The sequence below is a fragment of the Suncus etruscus genome, chromosome 7, assembly GCF_024139225.1.
Source record: "Suncus etruscus isolate mSunEtr1 chromosome 7, mSunEtr1.pri.cur, whole genome shotgun sequence".
Taxonomy (NCBI): domain Eukaryota; kingdom Metazoa; phylum Chordata; class Mammalia; order Eulipotyphla; family Soricidae; genus Suncus; species Suncus etruscus.
This window is the reverse complement of record NC_064854.1, coordinates 72,973,992-73,001,749: the sequence shown is the minus strand read 5'-3', so window position 1 is coordinate 73,001,749 and position 27,758 is coordinate 72,973,992.

Below are 27,758 nucleotides of genomic sequence, written 5' to 3'. Positions count from 1 at the left end.
GAGCAATCTGGACTTTCATTCTTTAACTTAAAAGATTAACGCTACTTTAGCTTCTTCTTTTTATTTTGTTTCTTTTTTTTGTTTGTTTTGGGGCCACACCCGGCGGTGCTCAGCGGTTACTCCTAGCTGTCTGCTCAGAAATAGATCCTGGCAGGCACGGGGGACCATATGGGACACCGGAATTTGAACCAACCACCTTTGGTCCTGGATCGGCTGCTTGCAAGGCAAACGCCACTGTGCTATCTCTCCGGGCCCTAATTTAGCTTCTTAATGAGATTAAATATTGATGATCATTTTTCAAAAAATTTTAGGGGGACAAGTTCAAGTACAATAGGCATAAAACTGTGATTAGAACCACAGATTTCAGAACATTGTCCATAATATAAACCTGAACGAGTTGCTAGAAGTGTAGTTTGGTTCAGTCGCCCAGGGATAGCGTCAGTTTTTAATCCTAAAGAGGGAATGGCTCATGAGTGAAGTACATCCTCAGAAGTTACTAAAACTCGAATTGTTATTTCTATTGGTAAAACTGCACGATTGTCTACTTCAAGTAGACAAAGGTCTCCAGGTTTTAGTTCGGAGGTGGGGATTATATAGGAGTCAAAGTTTAGTTCATCGTAGTCGGTATACTCATAGCTTCAGTATCATTGATGACCTACTGTTTTAACAGTTAAAGTAGGATTATTAATTTCATCTATTATATAAAGAATATGTAAGGAGGGTAGTGCGATTATAACTAAAATAATAGCTGGTAAAATAGTTCAGATTGTTCAGTTCAGTTCTGCTTGAGCATTCATTGTGCTAGTATGAGTAAGTTTAGTAGTTAAAATAGCAGAAATAAGGGGCCGGGAAGGTGGCGCTGGAGATAAGGTGTCTGCCTTGTAAGCGCTACCAAGGAACGGACCGCGGTTCCATCCCCCGTCCCATATGGTCCCCCCAAGCCAGGGGCGATTTCTGAGCACATAGCCAGGAGTAACCCCTGAGAGTCAAACGGGTGTGGCCCAAAAACCAAAAAAAAAAAAATAGCAGAAATAATATATAGGACTAGAGAGCTAATTAGGAAAAGAATTACTAATGCATGATCATGAAAATTTATTAATTCTTCTATAATTGGTGATGTGGCATCTTGTAAGCCTATTTGAAATGGATATGCCATAGAGATATACAGGAGTTGCTCCTGTAGTTTAACCTTGACAAGGTTATGTATTGTTATACTAATATCTCATTGAGAAAGACATATAGATTATGAGGTTGGCTTGAAACCAATTTTAGGGGGTTCGATTCCTTCCTTTCTTATTACTTAGCATTAATATAAACAGGTTCCTCAAAAGTGTCATAAGGTGGTGGGCATCCATATATTCACTCAATATTTGTTGTGGTTTATTAAACTGAGCAAATTTCTCGTTTTGATGCTAGTGAGATAAAAGACCCTATAGATGAAACAGTATTTCAGGTTGTGTAGGCATCTGGATAGTCAAAGTACCGTTGTGGTATACCTGACAGTCCTAGGAAGTGTTGAAGGAAAAATGTTATGTTTACGCCAATAAATATAATGGCGAAGTGAATTTTAGCTCAAGTTGAGCTGAGGGAATAGCCTGTGAATAAAGGGAATCAATGGACAAAGCCGGCGATAATTGCAAATACGGCTTTCATAGATAATACGTAGTGGAAGTGGGCAACTACATAATATGTATCATGTAGGACAATGTCTAGAGATGAATTAGCCAGAACAATACCAGTTAATTCTCCTACAGTAAAGAGAAAAATAAAGCCTAGAGCTCATAGTATAGCAGGGGATCATTTAATGTAGAGTTGTTAATCAACTAAATACTTTAACCCCAGTAGGAGTCGCAATAATTATAGCTGCAGATGTAAAGTATGCTCAAGTGTCAACATCTAGGCCAACAGTAAATATATGGTGAGTTCATACAATAAATCCTAGAAACCCAATATATATTATTGCTCAAACCATTCTTATATAACCAAAAGGTTCTTTTTTTCCCCCTTTAACTGGTAATTTAGCCCATGCGGTGCCTCCATCGACCTAGCTATTTTCTCTTTACATCTAGCAGGTGTATCTTCTATTCTTGGCTCAATTAACTTTATTACTACAATTATTAATATGAGACCCCCTGCCCTATCACAATATCAAACCCCTTTATTTGTTTGATCTGTATTAATCACTGCTGTTTTACTCCTTTTATCCTTACCAGTATTAGCAGAAGGAATTACTATATTATTAACAGATCAAAACCTACACACAACTTTTTTTGACCCAGCCAACATTTATTCTGATTCTCTGGCCACCCAGAAGTCTATATTCTTATTTTACCTGGCTTCGGTATTATTTCACACGTAGTTAGCTAGGTCGACGGAGGCACCTGCATGGGCTAAATTACCAGTTAAAGGGGGATAAATGGTTCAACCTGTTCCTGCCCCGGCCTCAACAGTTGAAGAGGCTAGTAATAATAGAAAAGAAGGTGGGAGAAGTCAAAAGGTTATATTATTCATACGAGGGAAAGCTATATCAGGGGCACCAATTATTAATGGAATTAATCAGTTGCCAAAACCACCTATTATAATTGGTATTACTATAAAGAAAATTATAACAAAATCATGTGCGGTTACAACGACATTATAAATTTGATCAGCACCAAGTAAAGCGCCCGGTTGGCCAAGTCAGCTCGGATTTAAATACTTAGGTCCATGCTGAATATTCCAGCTCAAGCACCAAAGACCATATATAATGTACCAATGTCCTTATGATTGATTAGTGGAAAAGAGTCAGCAAGTTACGAACATAATACGTAAGGGTAAAATGGCTGAGTTAAGCATTAGACTGTAAATCTAAAGATAAAGGTGTGAATCCTTTTTTTACCAGTGAAAATTCCTGTGGTGAAAGATCATATTGAATTGCAAATTCAAAGAAGCAGCTTCAATTCTGCTGGGGGCTTCTCCCGCCTACTTTCTCTTTTTTACAAGGCTGGAGAGTAGATTGAAGCCAGTAGTTTAGGGTATTTAGTTGTTAACTAAAATTTTGAGGGATTATAGCCCTCCAATCTAGGAAGGATTTAGCTTAATAAAAGTGTTTGCTTTGCATTCAATTGATGTAAGATAGAGTCTTGCAATCCTTATAAGCAGAAGTTAAGTAAAATTTACTTGCTTAGGGCTTTGAAGGCCCTTGGTCTGTCTAACCTAAACTAATTTAGTAAAATAAATAAAGGGGTTAAGGGTAAAGCTAGGGTTGAGATTGTAATAAATGGTATTATTATTGGTAAAATGTTTATGTTTTGAAATTGTCATGTCAGTTTCGTGTTATTTATTATAGGAAATATCGTAAGGGCTGTAGAGTATGTAAGTCATATATAGAAGAATAGGTTAAGTAGCTCTAGGACTGCTATAAGTGTAGGTAAAATTACACTATTATTCTTTGTTAGTTCTTGAATAATTATTCATTTAGGTATAAAACCTGTTAGCGGTGGGAGACCTCCTAAGGATAAGAGGGTAATTAAAGATATTATTGTAATAATAGGAGTTTTGTTTTAAGTAAGGGATAAAGATAGTGTAGAAGTAGTTAAAGCAAAAATTAGAAGTATAAATATTGAGGAAGTTATCAAAATATAAATAAATAATGTAAGAAGTGAGAGATTAGGATTATAAATTATAATTGCTATTATTCAGCCTATATGAGCAATGATGAATATGCTATGATTTTACGTAGTTGCGTTTGGTTAAGACCACCTCAACCGCCACTTATAATTGATAGTAATGATATTATTAAGAGTAGATTTATATTTACTGATGGATAAATTTGATATAGAAGGGATAATGGGGCAATTTTTTGTCATGTTAAGAGAATTAAACCTGAGTTCAAGGATATTCCTTGGGTTACTTCAGGAACTCAGAAGTGGAATGGGGCCAGGCCGAGTTTTATTACAAGGGCAATGGTAATAAGTATGGAGGCAGTATAGTTCTTTATGCTTGTGATTGTTCATTGCCCTGAATATATTAGGTTAATAATAATAGCTAGTATGAAAATTATGAATGCTGTGGCTTGTGTTAGAAAATATTTGATTGTGGCTTCCATTGATTGAGGGGAATACTTTTTTATAAGTACTGGGATAATAGCTATTATGTTTATTTAGAACCTTAATCAAGTTATAAATCAATGTGAGCTTATTATTACAATAGATGTTCCTAATATAATGGTTCCTAGGAGAATAATGAAAACTATAGGATTAATTAGTAGGGGAAGGTATTAACCAACATTTTCGGGGTATGGGCCCAATAGCTTAAATTAGCTTACCTTACTAGAACTTGGTGTAGAATGATATCAGAATCGAGGATATAAAGCACGTACTCATAAAAAAAAACAGACGTTAGTAGAAGTGCTTTTATTGTAAAATTAGTTGAATACAATTAAGGTCAATAGGGATTGTGGAATGCACCTAAGAAGAGGATTGTAGTTAAAATATTTATTATGATAATATTAGCATATTCGGCTAGAAAAAATAATGCAAATGGGCCTGCAGCATATTCTACATTAAACCCTGAAACTAATTCTGATTCTCCTTCTGTAAGATGTGCGATTAGTTTTTGCTAAAGTAGAAATAAATCATATTATTGCTAGTGGTCAGGATGCTAGTAGTAGTCATGCATATTCTTGTGTGGTGATTAAGTTCTGCTTATTAGTAAAATTGATAAAAGGATAATGGCAAGGGTGATTTCATATGAAATTGTTTGAGCTACAGCTCATAATGCACCAATTAAAGCATACTTTGAATTGGAAGATCATCTGGATCATAAAATGGAGTATACAGATAAGCTAGAAACTGCAAGGAGAAACAGGACTCCAAGATTTATATTAATGAGTGGATATGGTATAGGGAGTGGGAGTCATATGGTTAGGGCTAATGTAAGTGCGAGAATTGGTGCCGCAATAAATACAGATACTGAGGATGTTAATGGGCGAAAAAGTTCTTTAATAAAGAGTTTTACGGTGTCAGCAATAGGTTGGAGGAGGCCGTAGGGACCTACAATGTTAGGTCCTTTTCGTATTTGTATATATCCTAATACTTTCCATTCAACTAAAGTTAAAAATGCTACTGCTAGAAGTACGGGGACAATTAAAATTAGGAGATTAATTATAAACATGTTTTTAGAGAGAGGAATTGAACCTCTGAAAATAAAGGTTTAAGTTTTATGCAATTACCGGGCTCTGCCACTCTAACGAATCCTGTTCTAGGATTAGTTTATGTTAATAGTCATTCAGATTAAGATGTAACCATTTGTTAGTCTGTAGAAGCGCTCTTTAGGGTAGGCTTCATTTCTCTTGTCCTTTCGTACTAGGAGAAATTTTTAATAGATAGAAACTGACCTGGATTTCTCCGGTCTGAGCTCAGATCACGTAGGACTTTAATCGTTGAACAAACGAACCTTTAATAGCTGCTGCACCATTTGGGTGTCCTGATCCAACTTCGAGGTCGTAAACCCTATTGTGGATATGAACTCTCAAATAGGATTGTGCTGTTATCCCTAGGGTAACTTATTCTGTTGATCAATATGATTGGATCAATAAATTATACCACTTTGACAGGTAAGTCTTAGTTTAAATCACTCGGAGGTTAGGTTATGCTCCGAGGTCACCCCAACCAAAATTTGTTATCTAGTTAAAGTATTATTATTCCTGTTGGATTAAGTTTAAATTTTGTTAGACAACTTAATTTAAGCTCCATAGGGTTTTCTCGTCTTATTTTTGTATTCCCGCCTCTTCAAGGGAAGGTCAATTTCACTGATTGAAAGTAAGAGACAATCAAACCCTTGTGGGGCCTTCATACAAGTCCCTAATTAAGGAACAAATGATTATGTTACCTTTGCACGGTCAGAATACCACAGCCGTTTAATTAATGTCACTGAGCAGGCAATGCCTCTAATACTGGTAATGCTAGAGGTGATGTTTTTGGTAAACAGGTGGGGTTTATGTTTGTCGAGTTCCTTTTACTTTTTTTAATCTTTCCTTATGTAAATTCCAGTGTTGTATTAACAATATGGTGGAAAATTGTTAATTAAATATACAGATTTATCTAATTTTTAATTATCAGTTGGTATCTGGGCTGATATACACGTGTGTTTGGAGATTTAAAATCTTGTTACTCATATTAACAGTATCTCTTCTACACATAGGTAGAATAATCCAGTGATTAAATTAGGAGTTAGTATAATTCCTTGAATTAAATATAAATTTAATTGTTGAGCTTGAACACTTTCTTAATTGGTGGCTGCTTTTAGGCCAACTATAGTTGCTGTATAAATTTACTCTCTAATTAGGGTTGTAGTCTTATTCTGCAGAGCTGTACCTCTGCAGATTAACATTTAAGTTTACATTAAAATTTAGTATTTATTAGGTAAACTTAAAGTTGAACTTAAATTCTTATCTGGATAACCAGCTATCACCAGGCTTGGTAGGCATATCACCACTATTCACAAATCTTCTCACTATTTTGCCACATAGATGAGTTGGCTCTATTAGCTGTTTATGAATAGCTTGCCTGGTTTTGGGATATTTAACTAAAGTTCTCTATGCTAAGATTATTCTAGTTAAGTCATTATGCAAAAGGTACAAGGGGTAATATTTGCTGTATTATACTTTTAATAATTTCTTTCACTCATTCCCTTATGGTATTGTATCTCTATTGTGCCAGCAGAATTATTTCTATCTCCTATACTTTAATAATAATTAAATGTTTTATTTGTTTATTGTTAAAATTTTAACTTAAATTTATTTTGCGGGCTAGATTTAGTTCAAAATGTTCATGTGGTGTGAAATCTCCTGAGTGTAAGTCAGATGCTTTAGGTAAGTTACATTTTGATTCATCCAAGCACACTTTCCAGTATGCTTACCTTGTTACGACTTATCTCTTCTAATATAGGTTAGCTGGAAATTAATTATATTTTAGCCTTTATACTTGAAGAGGGTGACGGGCGGTGTGTGAGTGCTTCATGGCCTTATTTAGTCAAGCACTCTATTCTTGGCTTACTACTAAATCCTCCTTTAGTCTCTAGTTTCATAGAGACTTTTGTTTAGTGATTGTTCTAATATTTAGAAAATGTAGCTCATTTCTTCCCACTTCATAAGCTACACCTTGCCCTAACGTTTTATGTAAAATGCTTTGGCTTACTGTTGTGCCTTTTAAGGGTTTGCTGAAGATGGAGGTATATAGGCGGAATTGGCAAGAAGTGCTGAGGTTTATCGGGATGTATCAATTATAGAACAGGCTCCTCTAGATGGATATAAAGCATGGCCAAGTCCTTTGAGTTTTAAGCTATTGCTAGTAGTACTCTGGCGAACAATTTTTTTGTTAAATTGTTTTGGTTTAGGGCTAAGCATAGTGGGGTATCTAATCCCAGTTTGGTTCTTAGCTATCGTGTATAAGATATAATAAAGCTACTTTAGTAACTTGATTTTCCTTTAACTAATGCTTTCTACAGCCTAGTTAAGTCTTAGCTTTATTCGTGAAGTACTCCTTTAACACACTTTACACCGATGCTTATTAACTTTGGTTAATCGTATGACTGCAGTGGCTGGCACAAAATTTACCAAACCTATTGTAGTATAACTAGGTCAAACTTTCGTTTATAGCCTAATTTTTTATCACTGCTGTTTCCCGTGGGGGTGTGGCTAAGCAAGGTGTCATAAGCTACTCTTTGATAAGAGTGTGCTTGATACCAACTTTTTTAAATCTAAGGGATTTAGAGGATATTCTCACAGGAGGGTGGAGACTTGCATGTGTAATTTTACTAACAGTCAATAAAAAGGCTTGGACCAAAACTTTAAAATGTTTATGGGGTATAAAATACCCATCTAAGCATTTTCAGTGCTTTGCTTTATTTAAACTACATTAACATATAAAATGTTTTATAAAATATTTTATGTAACTATAATAAGTGGCTGCATATGGGTAACTCTATAGAAAACAATGCGGGAGGTTATCAATTAATATATATATATATATAATTTTAAGAGTTCTGCTATATAATCTTGTTTTAGGGGTTTGGCAAGATATTAAATAAATAATAGCGTAAGAACTTAACGGAGATAAGAGGGTTTGTTAAGATACTTAAATGGTTTTTCATGTGTGTAGGCATGTGTCTGCATACACCTGTGTGCATCTTTGTACACCTGTGTGCATATGCGTACACCTGTGTGCATCTGTGTACACCTGTGTGTGTCTGTGTACACCTGTGTGCATCTGCAAAAAAATACTATGTCCTGACTCTATTGACTGAATAATTGCTTTTAATAATATTTTAGCAAGTAAATATAGTTAAGCTAGACAATAATAATTTTAGTCTTCTTATTGTTATGTCTTTAAATCATTAAGTTACATGTACTCTATGAAGAGAAAAAGCATGATAATAATAACTACTTCGGCTCCCATAGAGAATAAGCCCAGCTGCAACTGCATTGGTGAGATTAAATGTTAGCAGAGTCATAGTAAGCTCCCCCCAAAAAATTAAAAATACCAAATGTATAACACCACAGTTATGTGTGAGCATGGGCTGATTAGTCATTAGTCCAACGAGATGTCTTATTTAAGAGGAACGAGTGGGCGATTTTAGGTGAGATAGTCCTGAAGTAAGAACCAGATGCCAGGTAAAATGTGAGTATAGACACCCCCACAAGTTATGGCCCGGAGCAAGAAGAGGGATCTGTCTCACAAGGATTGCCAGTTTCACTTGAGTTGGTTATTAAGAAATAACCTAATGGAGATGATAAGCATGTTGACGTGAATTATTTCACAATATGTGCTATGTCCAATCAAGAAATTAATGTATTATGTATAATTAAGCTTTATATGTACATGCTTATATGTATGGGGACAAGAATATAATGCACGATATACATAGTATGTCTAATTTACTATATTAATCTATAGTACATGCTTATATGTATGGGGATAAGAATATAATGCACAATATACATAGTATGTCTAATGTACTATATGAATCTATAGTACATGTTGAGGATAATAATATAATGTACAATATACATAATATGTCTAATATACTATATGAACCTATAGTACATGCTTATATGTATGGGGATAAGAATATAATGTATGGCATACATAGTATGTCTAATGTACTATATGAGTCTATAGTACATGCTTATGTGTATAAGAACAAAAATGTAATACACATATATATGCACGTGTGTATGCACATGTTAAACCTATAGAACATGTTTACATGCATATATATATGAGGAAAATAAGTTATTTATGTCAAATTTGGTTTAGCTAGATTATTAATGGGTAGATAATAATGGTAATAATTTAGAAAAAATTAGTGAATCAAGTTTTTGTTCATGCTTAATGGGATGATAAACTCTATAAATAGTGGTGGTGTTTCCAAGGAATAGTTTAAGAGAATATCAGCTTTGGGTGCTGATGGTGGGGCTAATGCTTCTTCCTTGATGTCTTAGGGAGATTTAATTTTCCATTTCTGGTTTACAAGACCAGTGTATTGATAATACTACTAAGGCTCTACCCTTCATTTTTTTTTCTTTCATTTTTTTTTATTTTAATTATGACAACAAAGATGTAAAGAAGAGGACAGGGTAAAGTTACAGTGGAAGCCCAATCACCCATAAACAGCATTCTCGGTAGTCCCATCGATGATGTCCCAGCCTTGAACTTTCAGCCAAAGAGCATTTAGAAAAACAAAACTGAACCCATGTACAGTACAATTACTTGTCCCTCAGATCCCCAGTTGTAGTACATACTATTTCTTAGCAGCACACAATATAATCTAAAGACAGTATACTTATGTAGCTCCTTAAACATTGAGGGCAAAGTACATTTCTCTAGTTCCATGTACATACTACCTAGTTTAAGTTAACCTCAAAAGTTTTAGTGGCTTGTTTTTCTTAAGGGTTGGAGTCAAGGGAACATAGTAAAAAATGGTATTCAAGTGGCATTTGTTTGCATAGGCCCACCAAAACATAAGGGACATGGAAAGACAAATTATGGTCTAAATACAAGGAGACCCTAATCCTGAAGTTTCCTGGCACAGGATTGACTCTAGGCTCCAGGCAAATTAGTTTGTTCAATTCAAGTCATCCTCTGTAGTGGCAATACACCTCCATTCCTCACATAGTCTCTGTTGTTGGTATCATGCTTCTGTATTAAAGATCCTGGAGTCTGCATGTCCCATATTGCAGTCAGGATGGTGCATAGCATCCTCTCGTTTCACCTCCCACTTAAGGGGCACTAGAGAGAACCATGTCCTGTAGAGCAGGTCATTGTTGCTATCAAGTCTTCTCGGTGGAAACGGAAGTCTCTTTATAAGAGGTCGATGTCAGACCCTTGGTAGTGTCTTTCCTGGTAGAGGACTGCTTCCCGCTGTTGTTCTAAAAGACCTTGGATGTTTCGTAGATAGCTTGCCTGGTTCCGGCGTGTATGGAGGATGCCCATTCTTCTGAAGCCTGTGCCAGTTCATTATATCAATGTTCAGGGTGTAAGGTACATTGTACTGAGATTTATTAGATAAGAATTTATCTGTATGTATTTGTTTTCCCATTTTAATGTGTCTATGCAAACAAGGATCAATGCCATGGGGCATTATTGGTGCATCTAAAGGCAATAGGGACAAGACCAGAAATTTCCATGACATAGTTCAATCATAGGCATCAAACTGAGGGACAGTTCCACCAACAATCCTTACTTAACAGCTTACAAAGAAAAGATAAGATGAAAAGTGAATAGAAACATCATGGTAGAAGAATATATACAGAGTTACATCAGTTAAAGAAAATACCCATAAAATATTCAAAAGATATGTGTTCAATTTGTGTCCTTCTAAATAGTTCTGGGATTTGTTAGATATACTGTATGTCTTAGATTAGAGATAAGAACTATGTGTTACTGAAGTTAAAGAAGGGTAAATCGGGGGTACTGAAGGTTGGAAGGAGCAAATGTTCGCTCGGGGGCGCTAGCCCCCGCGCGGTTTGCAAAATGTAGACTGGTATGAGATTACCAGTGACAAACTGATATAGCTGAGCCCCTCTCTGCCACCCACCAGATCCAGCTCCACCCCCTAAGCCCAACCCTAGGCCAGTGTCCCGGTCCGGCCTGGGGGTGGGGAAAAACCCAGAGTGCCCCGTCAGCTCCTCCCAGAAACCCACCTGGAGATCCGGAGGAATGGGGGAGAGGGAGGTCGTGTGACCCAATTGCGGACCCCTCTGACCCTGGGCTGGACTTAAAGGCCGCTGGCCCATGAGGGGTCTGCCAGCTGGCCGTCCATGCCGGCTAAAATCTTGCTCCGGGAAGGGAGAGAGACCTCCCAAGCCCGAAGTTCTCTACCCTTCATTTTAAAAGTTTATTCTCAATTATACTTGTAATAGGCATAATAAGGAGGATTATTAGGAACTAAATTACAGAGGCTAATTGGCCGATTACTACAAATGGATGTTCAACCGGTTGGCCTCCAATTCATGTTAGTGTAAATAAATCTGCTTCTAGAATTCAGAATATACATTGACTTATTGGCCGGAATATTATGCTTCGTTGTTTAGCTGTATGTAGAAGTGGGACAACTGCTAGGACTCAAATCGATAGAACAAGAGCTAGGATTCCTAGGACTCTTGTTGGAAATTAATCGTAAAATTGCATAGGCAAATAGGAAATATCATTCTGGTTTAATATGGGGTGGTGTGTTGAGAGGATTTGCAGGAATATAATTATCTGGTTGCCTAATATGTCTGGGGAGAATAGGACTAAAGAGGACAATGAAGTAATTATAATTAATGCTCCTAGAATATCTTTGATGGTATAATAAGGATGGAAGGGAATTTTATCTGCATCTGAATTCAATTCGGATGCATTGTTTGAACCAGTTTCATGTAAGAATAGAAGATGAAATCCTGCAAGGGCAGCTACAATAAAGGGGAGAATAAAGTGAAAAACAAAGAAACGAGTTAAAGTGGCTTTATCGACAGAGAAGCCTCCTCAGATTCATTCTACATGGTTTGTGCCAATATAAGGAATAGCTGATAAGAGGTTGGTAATGACAGTTGCATCTCTGAATGATATTTGTCCTCAATGGAGGACATATCCTATGAAAGCGGTAGCTATTACTGCAAATAAGAGTAGGATGCCAATGTTTCATGTTTCTCTGGCAGCAAGAAATAGGCAAACGATGCCATGTTCAGAAAAACTTTCATGGTCTTCACTCAATGTTCTATTCATGTTCAGAAGAAATAATTAAAACTGTTAATAATGACGTTTGAGGACTTTTTTATGTGAAATCCCTTATGCGGCCCTGCCTCACTCTGACTTTGCCTCCTGCGTTCCCCAGGTAAATTGAGTTTGAGACCCCTGCTATATGGTGTATGTGCTGCCCAGGGGTGATTTCTGAGTATGGAGTCAGGAGAAACCCCTGAGCACCAATACATTGATAAATAAAAGAATTACATAGATGAATAATTCAACCAACTAAAAAAAAGAACTTTTACAGAAGATGAGAAAATCTATAAATGGAATTCAGGGAAATAAAAAAAATTAATAATCCAAGAATTGTAGGAATACCAAAAAAGGAGGAATCAAGAAATGGGAAGAATAAGTAGTGAGAGAAATAGTAGCAGAAAATTTTTCCACCCTCTTGAAAGAGGCACTGATACAAATCCAAGAAGCAAAAAGAGTCCCTAATAAAATAGACCCTAAAAAACTAACACCAAGATATATAGTAATCTAAATGGCAATAATAAAAGAGAGAGAGAAATATGAATTTCTTTGAGCTAAAAGGGAGGAAATAACCTAATGTACAAAGGAAGGAACATAAGAAAATACTATATCTCCCATTTGAAACAATTCAAGCACGAAGACAGTGGAATGACATATTTAAATTACATAATAAAAGAAATTCCAACCTAGAATCCACTACCTGGCAAAACTCATTCAAAAGGGAGGGGGAACTAAAAACATTCTTAGACAAAAAAGAACTCACACTATTCACGATAATCAAAACAACTCTAAATGAACTACTAAGAGTTGCATTACACAATACAAACACACAATTGTAACAAAAACCACTCTATACAATACAAATGCACACTAGCCCTCTGTCAATAATCTCCTAAAATGTCAATAAACTAAGCACCCCCATTAAAAGACAAACAGTAGACTGTTGAATCAGAAAACAAAAACCGGATATAGGCTGCCTACAAGAAACACATATAAAAGTACCAGATAGACACCAGCTTAGAATAAAAAGATGGAAATCAATTATTCAAGCCAATGGAAAACAAAGAAAGATGGGACAGGGGCTGGAGCAGTGGTGCAGAGCAGTAAGGCATGGTTCAATACCCATGGCATCACATATGGTCCCCCAAGCCAAGCCAGGAGCAACTTTTGATTCCAATGAAGGAAGTAATTACATTAGAACCCCAAGAAATTCAACACATCATGAGGACTTATTATGAACAACTTTACTCAGGTTAGAGAATCCAGACAAGACTGACAGAATTTTGGAAAAAATAACGTTTTCTGAGACTTAGTAAGGAGGACAAAGAAAGCCTAAGTAGGCCAATCACATCTAAGAAAATTGGATCAGTAATTAAGAAATTACCAAGAACAAAAGTCCAGGACCAGATGGTGTTACAAGTGAATTCTATGAAACATTTTGAGAAGAATTGTTATCATTTATCCTCAGGCATCTCAAAAATATTGAAAAGACAGGATTATTCCTAACTTCTTTTATAAGGCCAATATCAAACTCATTCTGAAAGATGGCAAAGACACAGCCAAGAAACAAAACTACAGAACAATCTCACTAATGAAAATAGTTTCAAAAATCCTCAACAAAATCTTAGCAAAAAGAATTCGTTAATACATCAAAAAGATCATACATCATGACCAAGTGCATTTCATCCCAGAGATGAAACGATGGTCTAACTATGCAAATCAGTCAACATCAGACACCACATCAACAACAAGAAAGATAAAATTTCACAAGATTATATCAATCAATGCAGAGAAGGTGTTTGACTAAAATCCCAGACCAATTCATGATGAAAACACTCAGCAAAATAGGATTGGAAGGAACTTTTCTCAAGATGTTACAGCTATCTATAAAAAAAGCCACAGCCAACATTATTCATAATAAAGAAAAATTGAATGCATTTCCAGTAAGGTCAGGAACTAGGCAAGGCTGTCCATTCTTCCCACTCTTCTTCAACACAGAATTAAAAGTCCTAGGAATAGCATTCAGACAAAAAAAAAAGGGAATAAAATATATAAATAGGGAAAGAAGACATCAAACTATCTCTTTTTGCAGATTATATGATGTTATACATTGAAATTTCTAAAGACTCCACAGTAAAATTACTAGAAACAATTAACTAATACATCAAAGTGGCTGGCTACAAAGTCAATACACAAAAGACAGTAGTATTCCTCTGTACAAATAATAGAAAGAGAAGAAAGAGATTAAGGAGTCAGTTCCATTTAACATTCAAAAATATCAAATATCAAGGAATCAACCTTACAAGAGAAGTGAAGGTCCTATACCATGAAAATTTTAAAACACTTCAAAAAAATTGAAGAGGACCAAAGGAACTAGAAGAACACCCCACACTCATGGGTAGGTAGAATCAACATAATCAAAATGAATATCTTACATAAACTACTATATAGATTTTTTTATTTGTTTATTTATTTATTTGGTTTAGGGGACCATCTGGAAGTGCTCTGGGATTATCCTGGCTCTGTGCTCAGAAATTTCTCCTGACAGGTATAGTTCCCCCCACCTGTGGGGAACCATATGAGATGTTGAAGATTGAACCAGACTGACTGCATGCAAGGCAAATGTTCCTACCCTCTGTGCTATGGCTCTAGCCAGGACACTGTGTTTTTTTAGAAATATATTTAATAAAAAACGTTCACTAATTAATAGTTGAGTTTTAGGCATATATTTCAACACCATTACGACCACCAGCATCAAATCCAGTGCTCCGCTCCTGTACTCCATCATCCACTACCCCTTCCCCAACATAACCTCCTTTTTCCCACCCCACACTTGTTATATTGGTAGAAACTTTAATGTTACAAATTTCAGCTTAAATATCATATTTTCAATGTTGTTGAATGTGTGTTTTGAATGTATCACTATAGCATTCTCTCATGTGCCCAGTATAATTAATGATCTGAACACATTCCCTCATAACTTCTCTTTCTCATCTCTCTTCACACCTTATTTTCTTTTCTTATATGTCTTTTCATCCCTAGGCTCTGGAATCAAGTGTGATTTAGACATATTCCCTTTCCTATTACAATTGTTTTATATTTCATGTATCAGTGATGTCATCCTGTGTTTGCCTTTTTGTTTTCTGGATTACTTCACTCAACATACCCTCTGATTCAAACCAAGTTGCAGAAAATGATTTGATTTCCTTATTCATTGCAGTTGCATAGTATTTTATTGTGTTTGTGTAACACATCTTCATAATCCATTCATCTGTCACTGGACACAGGTTAATTTCATATTGTACTCAATAAAGTATGTATGCACTCTACTCTTTATCTCAGCACTCAGCACAGTAGCTAAGATTTAGAACCAAACTCGATGCCCAACAATAGATGAGTAGATTGTGAAAATGTGGTTCTTATGCACAATGCAATATTACATAGTATTTAGAAAAAATACAATCATGGATTTCGCAACAACATGTATGAATCTAGAAAATATTATGTTAAATGAAGTAAACCAGAAGAAGAAGGATAAATACAGAATGATAGCATTTATCTGAGGTATTTAGAATATATATCATATATACATATAATACGTCATGAAGAAACATAATGGCCAAAAATATAGAAAATCCAAACTCTGCAGGTGTCAGAATATAGCAAGGAGAAGTATTCAAATCAAGTGGAAGAGGGGCAACACAAAGCCTTGACTATCCATTATACCATAAAGAAACCATCAACAATGAAAACAGTGATTTAGAGTGATTAGGTGTGAAATCAACCTTTAACTATAAAGGCCTAATAATAATGTCCTAATATATTTATCCACAGAATTTGGTGCAGAATGATTGGAAGCCAGTGATTCCGAAAAATATGTTTTAAAGCCTTAATTTTACCAGATGTAAAATTATAACCCTTCAGCTTCTTTGCTTACAGTGGTTCTTGGAAACATAGGTTGGACACTTTAATTTTACTCCTCTGTGATCAGTCATACTAAATATAATATACAGTGCTCATTATGACAATGTATTGAGAAAATACTCCAAATTACCCATTTCCTTTTGTTTATGTATTCTATTACGACCTAAAGCATATGATCATTCAGACAACTGAAACAATCAACAGTGCACCACGACTTATATTATAGGTACCACTCATCGAATACATTTTTGCAAATGACCATTTACTTTTTCTCTCTCTTTTTCCCTACTTCTTTCCATCTCTCTTTTCTTCTTCTTCTTCTTCTTCTTCTTCTTCTTCTTCTTCTTCTTCTTCTTCTTCTTCTTCTTCTTCTTCTTCTTCTTCTTCTTCTTCTTCTTCTACTACTACTACTACTACTAGTACTAGTACTACTACTGCTGCTGCTGCTTCTTCTTTCTTCTTCTTTTCTTTTTCTTCTTTTCTTCTTCCTCTTCCTCATCTTCTTCTTCATCTTCATCTTCATCAATTCAATCTATGTTAAATAAAGCTCAGGACATCAGCTTCTCTTTAGTAAAGAAACCTTGATACATAAGAATATAAAAGATGCGGTGGACTATACTACATAGGGTAGCCACCTCTTATAGTACTCACTACTACATTGCTTAGTACTCTAGACACAAAAACGATTCTTATCCTAGCCACTATCTAACTCTGAAATCTTCATTTAGCAAAGCCCACCCCAGTCAGTGATGAAGTGCCTAGAAATTAAAATCTTCCAACTCTGACTCACCAGCCCATTTTTTAATTTATTTTTTACCATATTTTCTTATTTTTTTCTCTTTTCTTTTGTTTTTGTTTCCCCTTTTCGTTTTTCTTTTTGTTTTCCCTTTTTCTCCTCATCTATATATTATCTAATTATTTTTTAATTCAATTATTTTTTAAGAGTTCAGACCCAGCCTATGAGGGTCAGGCCTCCAACAACAAGATAAAAATATATCTCTAATATCTGTATTTATGTAGGCATAAGTTTGTAGGCAGTGGACTCCTCTCTGATTGCCAAACCTAAATTGCAATCAATCCATGCCTAAAGTGTATATAGTCCCTCTTATATATCATCTCTCCTCCCCTATTCATAAATCATTCTATCCTTTCATCCCCCAATCCTGATCCTATATACCTCCCTATTTAAACCTATTTACCCTCAGTTCTTAACTACTTGAGTACCAAGACCAATCTCCTGCCCCAATAATCTACCACCCATATTCCAAAGCAAAAAGGACACAAATGTAGCCCCACATCTCATGTTCTGGCAAGAAACTACAACCAACACTCCTACTGACTCATGGTATGTTGCTATTCTTCTAACCCCCCAATTGTGCAGGATTCAGCTCTTAAAAGACCCCCATCTCAAGAGCACCATCTGATCCCTTAATGTGCAATTAATTTCTCAAACTCAACAACCACTTAGTATGTGATAAAAATATGTCCTGGATTTCAGTCTCAAAAGAAAACTCAAAAGACTTAATGAGGAAATCCATATTTCCTTTATATGTTTAATACCTCTATAATAAAAACACTTAGTGTGTTTATTCCCAAAATATGATAGCCTCTTCTATCCCTATTTTTCTTTAATCACTTTTTAAAATTAATTTTTATTTATTTCTTCTATTTATATTTTACATATATTTTTTTCTTTAACTTCACCTCTTTTAGTTCTGCTTGGTACAAAAACCTAATGAAAAAATCTTGTCTGGGATAAAAGCTCAGGTCAAAACCCAGGCACAGAGATTGTTTAGCCTGTCATTCTTACCCCCTAATGCACCAGAAATATAATATGGCACCATTCCCTTTTGCAAAAGCATACTGAAAAAGGGAGAAATTCTATATACAGAAACAAGCTCTTATTACTAGGAATAAGAACCCATACATTTAATAAGACAGGAATGCCTCCCACCTTGAACATATGTCATGTAAACTCAATTTAATCTCCATGTGATTAGACAGCAACTGTTCAATTTTGAACCCTAGATTCCAGACATAGAACCAACACAGTTCCCTACAACAGCCTCAGGAACCAAATTTCACTGGAGAATTTCTTTTTGTTTGTTTGTTTTTGGGTCACACACTGCAGCACTCAGGGGGTTACTCCTGGCTCAGAAATCACTCCTGGCAGGCTCGGGGGACATATGGCATGCCAGGATTAGAACCAATGACCTTCTGCATGAAAGACAAATGCTTTAACTCCATGCTATTTCTCCTGCCCCCCACTGGAGAATTTCTAATACCACTCTAGCATTAACTTGCACCAGATTTGACATGATATCCTGACTATGAAGAAATAACAAACACTTGATTTAATAGCAGGTTGTCCTATCTCATCACCTAACCCTTAAAATGGAATCAGAAGACATGTCATCCTTTGATTTGTGCAAAACCCATAATCACTAACTACAGAAGACTGACTTTGACAACCATAGCTGGGACCATATCCTGGGACCAATAAGAAAGATCTTAGCCTAGGCTTCGGTCTAGAATTTGTACAATAATCAAGATCTCTAAATCCAAAGGTCTGACTTTGACAACTGCAACAGGGCAGAACTTCTGGAACCATAATGAAAGATACTGCCCTAGGATTTATTCTAGAATCTGTGCAAAAAAATCATGACCACTAATAAGATAAGTCTGATTATATTCAGCAGTGATAGAACAGAACTTCTAGAACCATAAAGATAGCCTCTACCCTAGGCTTCATCCTATGACCTCTGCAAATACCAAGATCTCTGGTTACAGAGGCCTGATTTTATCAGCCACAACTGAACGGAAAGTTTCCTGGCACCTTAAAAAGACCTTGGGGTGTAAAAATGTGTGTGTATGGAGCCTGTAGTAGTTCTTAAAACAGTTTGTTTCAATGGTGGAGAAACCCTTTATCTCAGGCCAAGAGAATTCCCTTTCTAATCTTCCCAATATTTACTGTGCCTATAAAATAACGAAGCACAAAACCTTGCCATATTACCCTCCTTCGTTTTTTTTTTTTCTTTTCTCTTGGTTTTTATTTGGTTGTTGTTTTTTTTTTTGTTGTTGTTGTTGTTGCAGTTGTTCTTTTTGTTTTTTTGGTTTTTTTCGGGCCACACTTATTTGATACTCAGGGGTTACTCCTGGCTAAGTGCTCAGAAATTGCCCCTGGCTTGGGGGCACCATATGGGTTGCTGGGGTATCAAACCGCAGTCTTTCCTTGGCTAGTGCTTGCAAGGCAGACACCTCTAGCACCACCTCGCCGGCCCTGCGGTTGTTTTTTTTTTGTTTTTTTGTTTTTTTGTTTTTTTTTGTAATTGTTGGTTTGGGGCTTTTGTTTTTGTTATACTATTCTTTTTTTTTCCTTTTCTTCTTTTAAATTGATAGTTATAACCTCTAGATCCTCGCAGTTTTTTTCTCAATGGATCCTTATAACTTGAATCATATATCTCTGTCTCATAAATGGATGGTACCAGGATCAAACAGTCACATGAACACTGAGTGGAAATAAAAAATGATCAGACTTAAACATCAAACCCAAAGTCAACAACAGCAGAATAGATACTCAGTCTCCAACAAGCTATACACAAAGAAGACCAGTTATACTGGTAGTCTGGGGGACAAAGAAGGCAGATATTGGATGCATGCTGGAAACAAGGATGGAAGAACAATAACACTGGTGGTGGGAATGCCCCTGATTCATTGTCAATATGTACTGTAAGTATTACTGTGAAAAATTCATAATTCACTTTGGTCACAATAAAAATTATTAAATAAAAATAAAACAAAAGTGATATATATAGATTTTGAGGGCTATTTTTGTAGTCTGCCCCAGTTTTGTTAGAAATAACCAATATATTTTATTTAAAAATATTTTCTTTCTGCCAGCATGGGTTTCGGCAGACCTCCATTGTGCCAAAGGCCTTTTTAACCTAGCCTAGGGTTGGGGTGCGGGACTTGGGTCACCCCAGCATCCCTCTACCTCTTTCCATCCCAGCACCCCTCTACCTCTTTCCTCAGGGCTCCATTTCTTCCCCAGGCCACATGCCTGGGCAAGCCAGCAAGGTGGGTTCCTTGGAGGAGCTTATGGGGTACCTTAGGCTTTCCCCACTCCCAAGCCAGCTCCAGAGGGAGGCTTAGGGTGCAGGCTTTGAACGTCTGGTCTTCTGGCTTGGGAAGAATCTCCTTCCTTCTTGGGAGCCGGGAGTCTCCGCCAGCATGGGTTTCATCAGACCTCTTTTGTGCCAAAGGCCTTTTTAACCTGGCTTAGGGTCGGGGTGCAGGACTTGGGTCCCCCAGTACCCCTCTACCTCTTTCCTCCTGAGCTCCAGGGCTTCCACAGGCCACATGCCTGGGCAAGCCAGCAAGGTGAGTTCCTTGGAGAAGCTTATGGGGTACCTTAGGCTTTCCCCACTCCCAAGCTGGCTCCAGAGGAAGACTTAGGGTGCGGGCTTTGAACTTCTCGCCTTCCAGCTTGGGAAGAATCTCCTTCCTTCCTGGCAGCCAGGAGTCTCTGCCAGCATGGGTTTCGGCAGACCCCCGTTGTGTAAAGGTTTTTTTTTTTACAGTTGGAGGAGCTTAACTAGGGGTGGCTGATAGTTGCTCGGCTGTACTCAGGCAGACACTGGTAATTTTATACCTGTCTACATGTTCCAAACCGCGTGGGGGCTAGTGCCCCTGCATGCACAATATATATTAATAGTACTCCATATCCTTAAAAAGATATGTTTTTATGTATGCAGAATGTCCATTTTTTTAGAATGTCCATTTCTTATTCTGCTCTTTATAACACCCCTACAAAATTCATTTTTACTCTTTAACTCTTTCACCCTGAACCATCATTACCACACATTTACCCATTTTAACTTCAGTACTGCACCATCCAAAATCACAGACCAACGTGGTGCACTGGATTTAACACCCACCCAACTATTTCAAAAGCATAAACAGACAAGTATGCCCTTTGAATTTTTTATATCTATTTTGTTTTGACAACTATATCTCTTACTTACTATTCTCTTATATGGTGATGATTTCCCCTACTTTTTTTTAACTTTTCTTCTCTTTGTGAACTGATCAATAAGGAATTTGTTGAAAGATTCCCTCAGTTTATCGCTTATGTATGAACCAAGTCACGGGGATTGTTGGACTTCTCTTGCAGTCCCTATATGTACCAATAATGCCATGTGGCATTATTCCTTGTTTACATAAGCACATTAAAATGGTGAATTTTTATACATACAAATAAATTCTTATCTAATAGAGATGGGAACACACAAAACTTGTAGTGCAATTGGAATTTACACCCTGAACATTGACATAATGACGTGGCGCAGGCCTCAAAAGAATGGGCATTCTCAAAAGAATGGGGCATTCACCCCTGAACTAGGGAAGCCACCTACAAAATATCCAACATTGTCCATAACATCACCTGGAAGCAATCCTTTACCAGGGAAGACCCTACCGCTGCTCTGACATTGACCTACTCAAGAGAGACTTCCCTTAACACTGAGAAGACTTAATAACAATAATGTCCTGCTTACTGAACAGGGCTCTCTGCATTGCCCTTTAATTGAGAGGTGAAACTAGAGGACCCTCGACACCAGTCTGACTTCAATTTAGGATATGCAGATTCCAGGATCTTTTGCCAACAACAGAGACTGTTTGAAAAATAAAACTGTATTGGCACTACAGACAAGGACTTGGATTAGACAAACTATTCTGCCGGAACCAAGAGCTGGTCATTTTTTTAAATTTATTTAAACACCTTAATTACATACATGATTGTGTTTGGGTTTCAGTCATGTAAAGAACACCACCCATCACCAGTGCAACAGTCCCATCACCAATGTCCCAAGTCTCCCTTCGCCCCATACGACCCCCGCCTGTACTCTAGACAGGCTCTCCATTTTTCTCATACATTCTCATTATTAGGACAGTTCAAAATGTAGTTATTTCCCTAAATAAACTCATCACTCTTTGTGGTGAGCTTCCTGTGGTGAGCTGGAACTTCCAGCTCTTTTCTCTTTTGTGTCTGAAAATGATTATTACAAGGGTGTCTTTCATTTTTCTTAAAACCCATAGATGAGTGAGACCATTCTGCGTTTTTCTCTCTCTCTCTGACTTATTTCACTCAGCATAATAGATTCCGTGTACATCCATGTATAGGAAAATTTCATGACTTCATCTCTCCTGACAGCTGCATAATATTCCATTGTGTATATGTACCACATTTTCTTTAGCCATTCGTCTGTTGAAGTGCATCTTGGTTGTTTCCAGAGTCTTGCTATGGTAAATACTGCTGCAATGAACATAGGTGTAAGGAAGAGGTTTTTGTATTGTATTTTTGTGTTCCTAGGGTATATTCCAAAGAGTGGTATAGCTGGATCGTATGGGAGCTCGATTTCCAGTTTTTGGATGAATCTCCATATCGCTTTCCATAAAGGTTGAACTAGACGGCATTCCCACCAGCAGTGGATAAGAGTTCCTTTCTCTCCACATCCCCGCCAACACTGTTTATTCTCATTCTTTGTAATGTGTGCCATTCTCTGGGGTCTGATGTGGTATCTCATCGTTGTTTTGATTTGCATCTCCCTGACGATTAGTGATGTGGAACATTTTTTCATGTGTCTTTTGGCCATGTGTATTTTTTCTTTGTCAAAGTGTCTGTTCATTTCTTCTCCCCATTTTTTGATGGGGTTAGATGTTTTTTTCTTGTAAAGTTCTGTCAGTGACTTGTATATTTTGGAGATTAGCCCCTTATCTGATGGGTATTGGGTGAATAGTTTCTCCCACTCAGTGGGTGGCTCTTGTATCCTAGGCACTATTTCCTTTGAGGTGCAGAAGCTTCTCAGCTTAATATATTCCCATCTGTTAATCTCTGCTTTCACTTGCTTGGAGAGTGCAGTTTCCTCCTTGAAGATGCCTGTAATGTCCTGGAGTGTTTTGCCTATGTGCTGTTCTATATATCTTATGGTTTCGGGGCTGATATCGAGGTCTTTAATCCATTTGGATTTTACCTTCGTACATGATGTTAGCTGGGGGTCTAACTTCAATTTTTTGCAAGTGGCTATCCAATTGTGCCAACACCACTTGTTGAAGAGGCTTTCCCTGCTCAATTTAGGATTTCCTGCTCCTTTATCAAAAATTAGGTGGTTGTATGTCTGGGGAACATTTTCTGAGTACTCAAGCCTATTCCACTGATCTGAGGACCTGTCCTTATTCCAATACCATGCTGTTTTGATAACTGTTGCTTTGTAGTACAGTTTAACGTTGGGGAAAGTAATTCCTCCCATATTCTTTTTCCCAACGATTGCTTTAGCTATTCGAGGGTGTTTATTGTTCCAAATGAATTTGAAAAGTGTCTGATCCACTTCTTTGAAGAATGTCATGAGTATCTTTAGAGGGATGGCATTAAATATGTATAATGCCTTGGGGAGTACTGCATTTTGATGATGTTAATCCTGCCAATCCATGAGCAGGGTATGCGTTTCCATTTCCGTGTGTCCTCTCTTATTTCTTGGAGCAGAGTTTTATAGTTTTCTTTGTATAGGTCCTTCACATATTCAGTCAAGTTGATTCAAGATATTTGAGTTTGTGTGGCACTATTGTGAATGGGGTTGTTTTCTTAATATCCATTTCATCCTTATTACTATTGGTGTATAGAAAGGCCATTGATTTTTGTGTGTTAATTTTGTAGCCTCCCACCTTGCTATATGAGTCTATTGTTTCTATAAGCTTTTTGATAGAGTCTTTAGGGTTTTCTAAGTAGAGTATCATGTCATCTGCAAACAGTTAGAGCTTGACTTCTTCCTTTCCTATCTGGATTCCCTTGATATCCTTTTCTTGCCTAATCGCTATAGCAAGTACTTCCAGTGCTATGTTGAATAGGAGTGGTGAGAGAGTACAGCCTTGTCTTGTGCCAGAATTTAGAGGGAAGGCTTTCAGTTTTTCTCCATTGAGGATAATATTTGCCACTGGCTTGTGGTAGATGGCCTTCACTATATTGAAAAAGGTTCCCTCCATTCCCATCTTGCTGAGAGTTTTGATCAAGAATGGGTGTTGGACCTTATCAAATGCTTTCTCTGCATCTATTGATATGATCATGTGGTTTTTATTTTTCTTGTTATTGATGTTGTGTATTATGTTGATAGATTTACGGATGTTAAACCAGCCTTGTATTCCTGGGATGAAACCTACTTGATCGTAGTGGATGATCTTTTTAACGAGGCATTGAATCCTATTTGCCAGGATTTTGTTGAGGATCTTTGCATCTGCATTCATCAGTGATATTGGTCTGTAATTTTCTTTTTTGGTAGCGGCTCTGTCTGGTTTAGGTATCAAGGTGATGTCGGCTTCATAAAAGCTATTTGGAAGTTTTTCTGTTTGTTCAATTTCATGAAAGTGTCTTGCCAAGATTGGCAGTAGTTCCTCTTGGAAAGTTTGATAGAATTCATTAGTGAATCCATCTGGACCTGGGCTTTTGTTTTTCGGCAGACATTTGATTGCTGTTTTAATTTCATCAATGGTGATGGGGGTGTTTAGATATGCTACATCCTCTTCCTTCAACCGTGGAAGATTATGAGTCCAAGAATTTATCCATTTCTTCCAGGTTCTCATTTTTAGTGGCGTAGAGTTTTTCAATGTAGTTTCTGATTACCCTTTGAATCTCTGTCATATCAGTAGTGATCTCTCCTTTTTCATTCCTGATACAAGTTATCAAGTTTCTCTCTCTCAGTTTCTTTGTTAGGTTTGCCAGTGGTCTATCAATCTTGTTTATTTTTTCAACGAACCAACTTCTGATTTCGTTGATCTTTTGGGTTGTTTTTTGAGTTTCCACTTCGTTGATTTCTGCTCTCAGCTTTGTTATTTCCTTCTGTCTTCCTATTCTTGGGTCCTTTTGTTGAGCATTTTCTTGTTCAATTAGCTGTGTCATTAAGCTACTCAGGTAAGCTCCTTCTTCCTTCCTGATGTGTGCTTGCAAAGCTATAAATTTTCCTCTCAGTACTGTTTTTGCTGTGTCCCATAAGTTATGATAGTTTGTGTCTTTATTGTCATTTGTTTCCAGGAACCTTTTGATTTCCTCCTTGATTTCATCTCGGAATGAGCATGAGGCTGTTTAACTTCCAGGTGTTAAAGTGTTTCTTCTGAGTCCCTTTGGAGTTCACAAATAATTTCAGAGCCTTGTGTTCAACGAAGGTAGTCTGCAAAATTTCTATCCTCTTGATCTTTTGGAGGTATGTTTTATGTGACAGCATGTAGTCTATCTTGGAGAATGTCCCATGTACTTTGAGAAGAATGTGTATCCAGGTTTCTGGGGATGGAGTGTCCTATATATATCCACTAGGCCTCTTTCTTCCATTTCTCTCCTCATGTCTAGTATATTCTTGTTGGGTTTCAGTCTGGTTGATCTATCCAGTGTTGACAAAGCCGTGTTAAGGTCCCCCACAATTATTGTGTTGTTGTTGATATTATTTTTCAGATTTGTCAACAGTTGTATTAAATATTTTGCTGGCCCCTCATTCGGTGCATATATGTTTAGGAGAGTGAATTCTTCCTGCTCTCCGTACCCCTTGATTAATATAAAATGTCCATCTTTGTCCCTTACAACCTTCCTGAGTATAAAGTTTGCATTATCTGATATTAGTATGGCCACTCCAGCTTTTTTGTGGTGTTGTTTGCTTGGATAATTTTTCTCCAGCCTTTTATTTTGAGTCTATGTTTGTTCTGACTATTCAAGTGCGTTTCTTTTATGCAGCAGAAGGTTGGATTGAGTTTTTTTATCCATTTAGCCACTCTGTGTCTCTTAACTGGTGCATTTAGTCCATTGATGTTGAGAGAAAGAATTGTCCTGGGATTTAACGCCATCTTTATTTCAAAATTTGGTGTGTCTTTTGGGTAGTCTTGTCTTGGATTAGGTCTTTCAGTTTTTCTCTTAAGACTGGTTTTGTGTCTGTGAAGTTTCTGAGCTGTTTTTTGTCTGTGAAGCCATGTATTCTTCTGTCAAACCGGAAAGTGAGTTTTGCTGGGTATAGTATTCTGGGTGAAGCATTCATTTCATTCAGTCTTGTCACAATATCCCACCACTGCTTTCTGGCATTGAGTGTTTCTGGTGACAGGTCTGCTGTAAATCTCAGGGAAGCTTGCTTGAACATGATTTCCCCTTTTGATCTTGCTGTTTTCAGAATACTGTCTCTATCTGTGGGATTTGTCATTGTGACTAGGATGTGTCATGGGGTGGTTTTTCTGGGGTCTCTTTTGGTTGGTACTCTTCGTGCATGCAGGATTTGATCACATATATTCTTTAGCTCTGGAAGTTTCTCTTTAATGATGTTCTTGACCATTGATTCTTCCTGGAAATTTTCTTCCTGGGACTCTGGGACTCCAATGATTCTTAAGTTGTTTCTGTTGATCTTATCATAGACTTCTATTTTCATCTGTTCCCATTCTTTGACTAATTTTTCCATTGTCTGCTCATTTGCTTTAAGTTTTTTGTCCAATCTCTCCTGCTGTATGGAATTGTTATGTATCTCATCTTCCACAGCACCAAGTCTATACTCAGCTTCTGATACCCTGTCCCAGAGCTTATCCATTTTGTCATTCACTTCATTTACTGACTTTTTCAGTCCTGTTAGTTGACATGTTATTTCAGTTTGGAGTTTTGTGTTTTTGTCTTCATATATTCTTGGTTCTTATTAGTGTTCTGTTCAACTCGATCCATAGTTTCTTGGAGTCCATTGAGCATCTTCCATATTGCTAGTCTAAAGTCCTTATCTGAGAGGTTGATTAGTTGGTTGGTCATTATCTGGTCCTCAGAATTGTCATCTTCATTCTCTATGTCTGATGCTGGCCTGTGTTGTTTCCCCATTGTCACACTTGTATTGTGGGTTTTTCTATGTGTTGTGGTGGTATTCATTGTCTATATGATGCAGGCAGCACACTCCTCTGGCTCCTCCCTTTCTGGATGGGCTGACTTGCCTCTAAGGGAGGGGAGTCCTCCGTGGATGAAGCCTCACACTGGGTCAAATCTTATGCCCGAGCATGCAACAGAGAAGACAGTCCGGAGAGAAATGTTTGCTTCTGTGATATAACGCCGTGCTTAGTGTGATTTTTCCTTCTTGTTGCAATGGAGTTCTTTCCTTAGAAAGAGTGCACGGCTGCTCCACTTTGCTATGTGGCCGTGCTCCGCTGGAGCCTCTTTTTGCCTCACTCACAAGAGTTTCACGCAAGAGGACAGTAGACAGGCATAGACAGGTCACACTCACAGTTTTTCACAGTTGGGCCCCACTGGGCCGGTGTACTTTCGCGGATTTTCCCCGCCTGGTGTCACACACAGGGAGCCGGCTTTTGCAAAGCTTTGCCGGATTTCATCGAGAGCTGGTCTTATGCCAGGAAACTTCAGGGGTAGGGTCTCCTTGCATTTATGCCAAGGTTTTTCCTTTCCATGTCACCCATATTTTGGTGGGTCTATGCAAACAATAATTGCCACTATAACACCGTTTTTACTTTGCTCCTTTGACTATAAACCTCAAATAAATAAAACTACTTAAACTTTTGATGTTAACATAAACTAATATACAT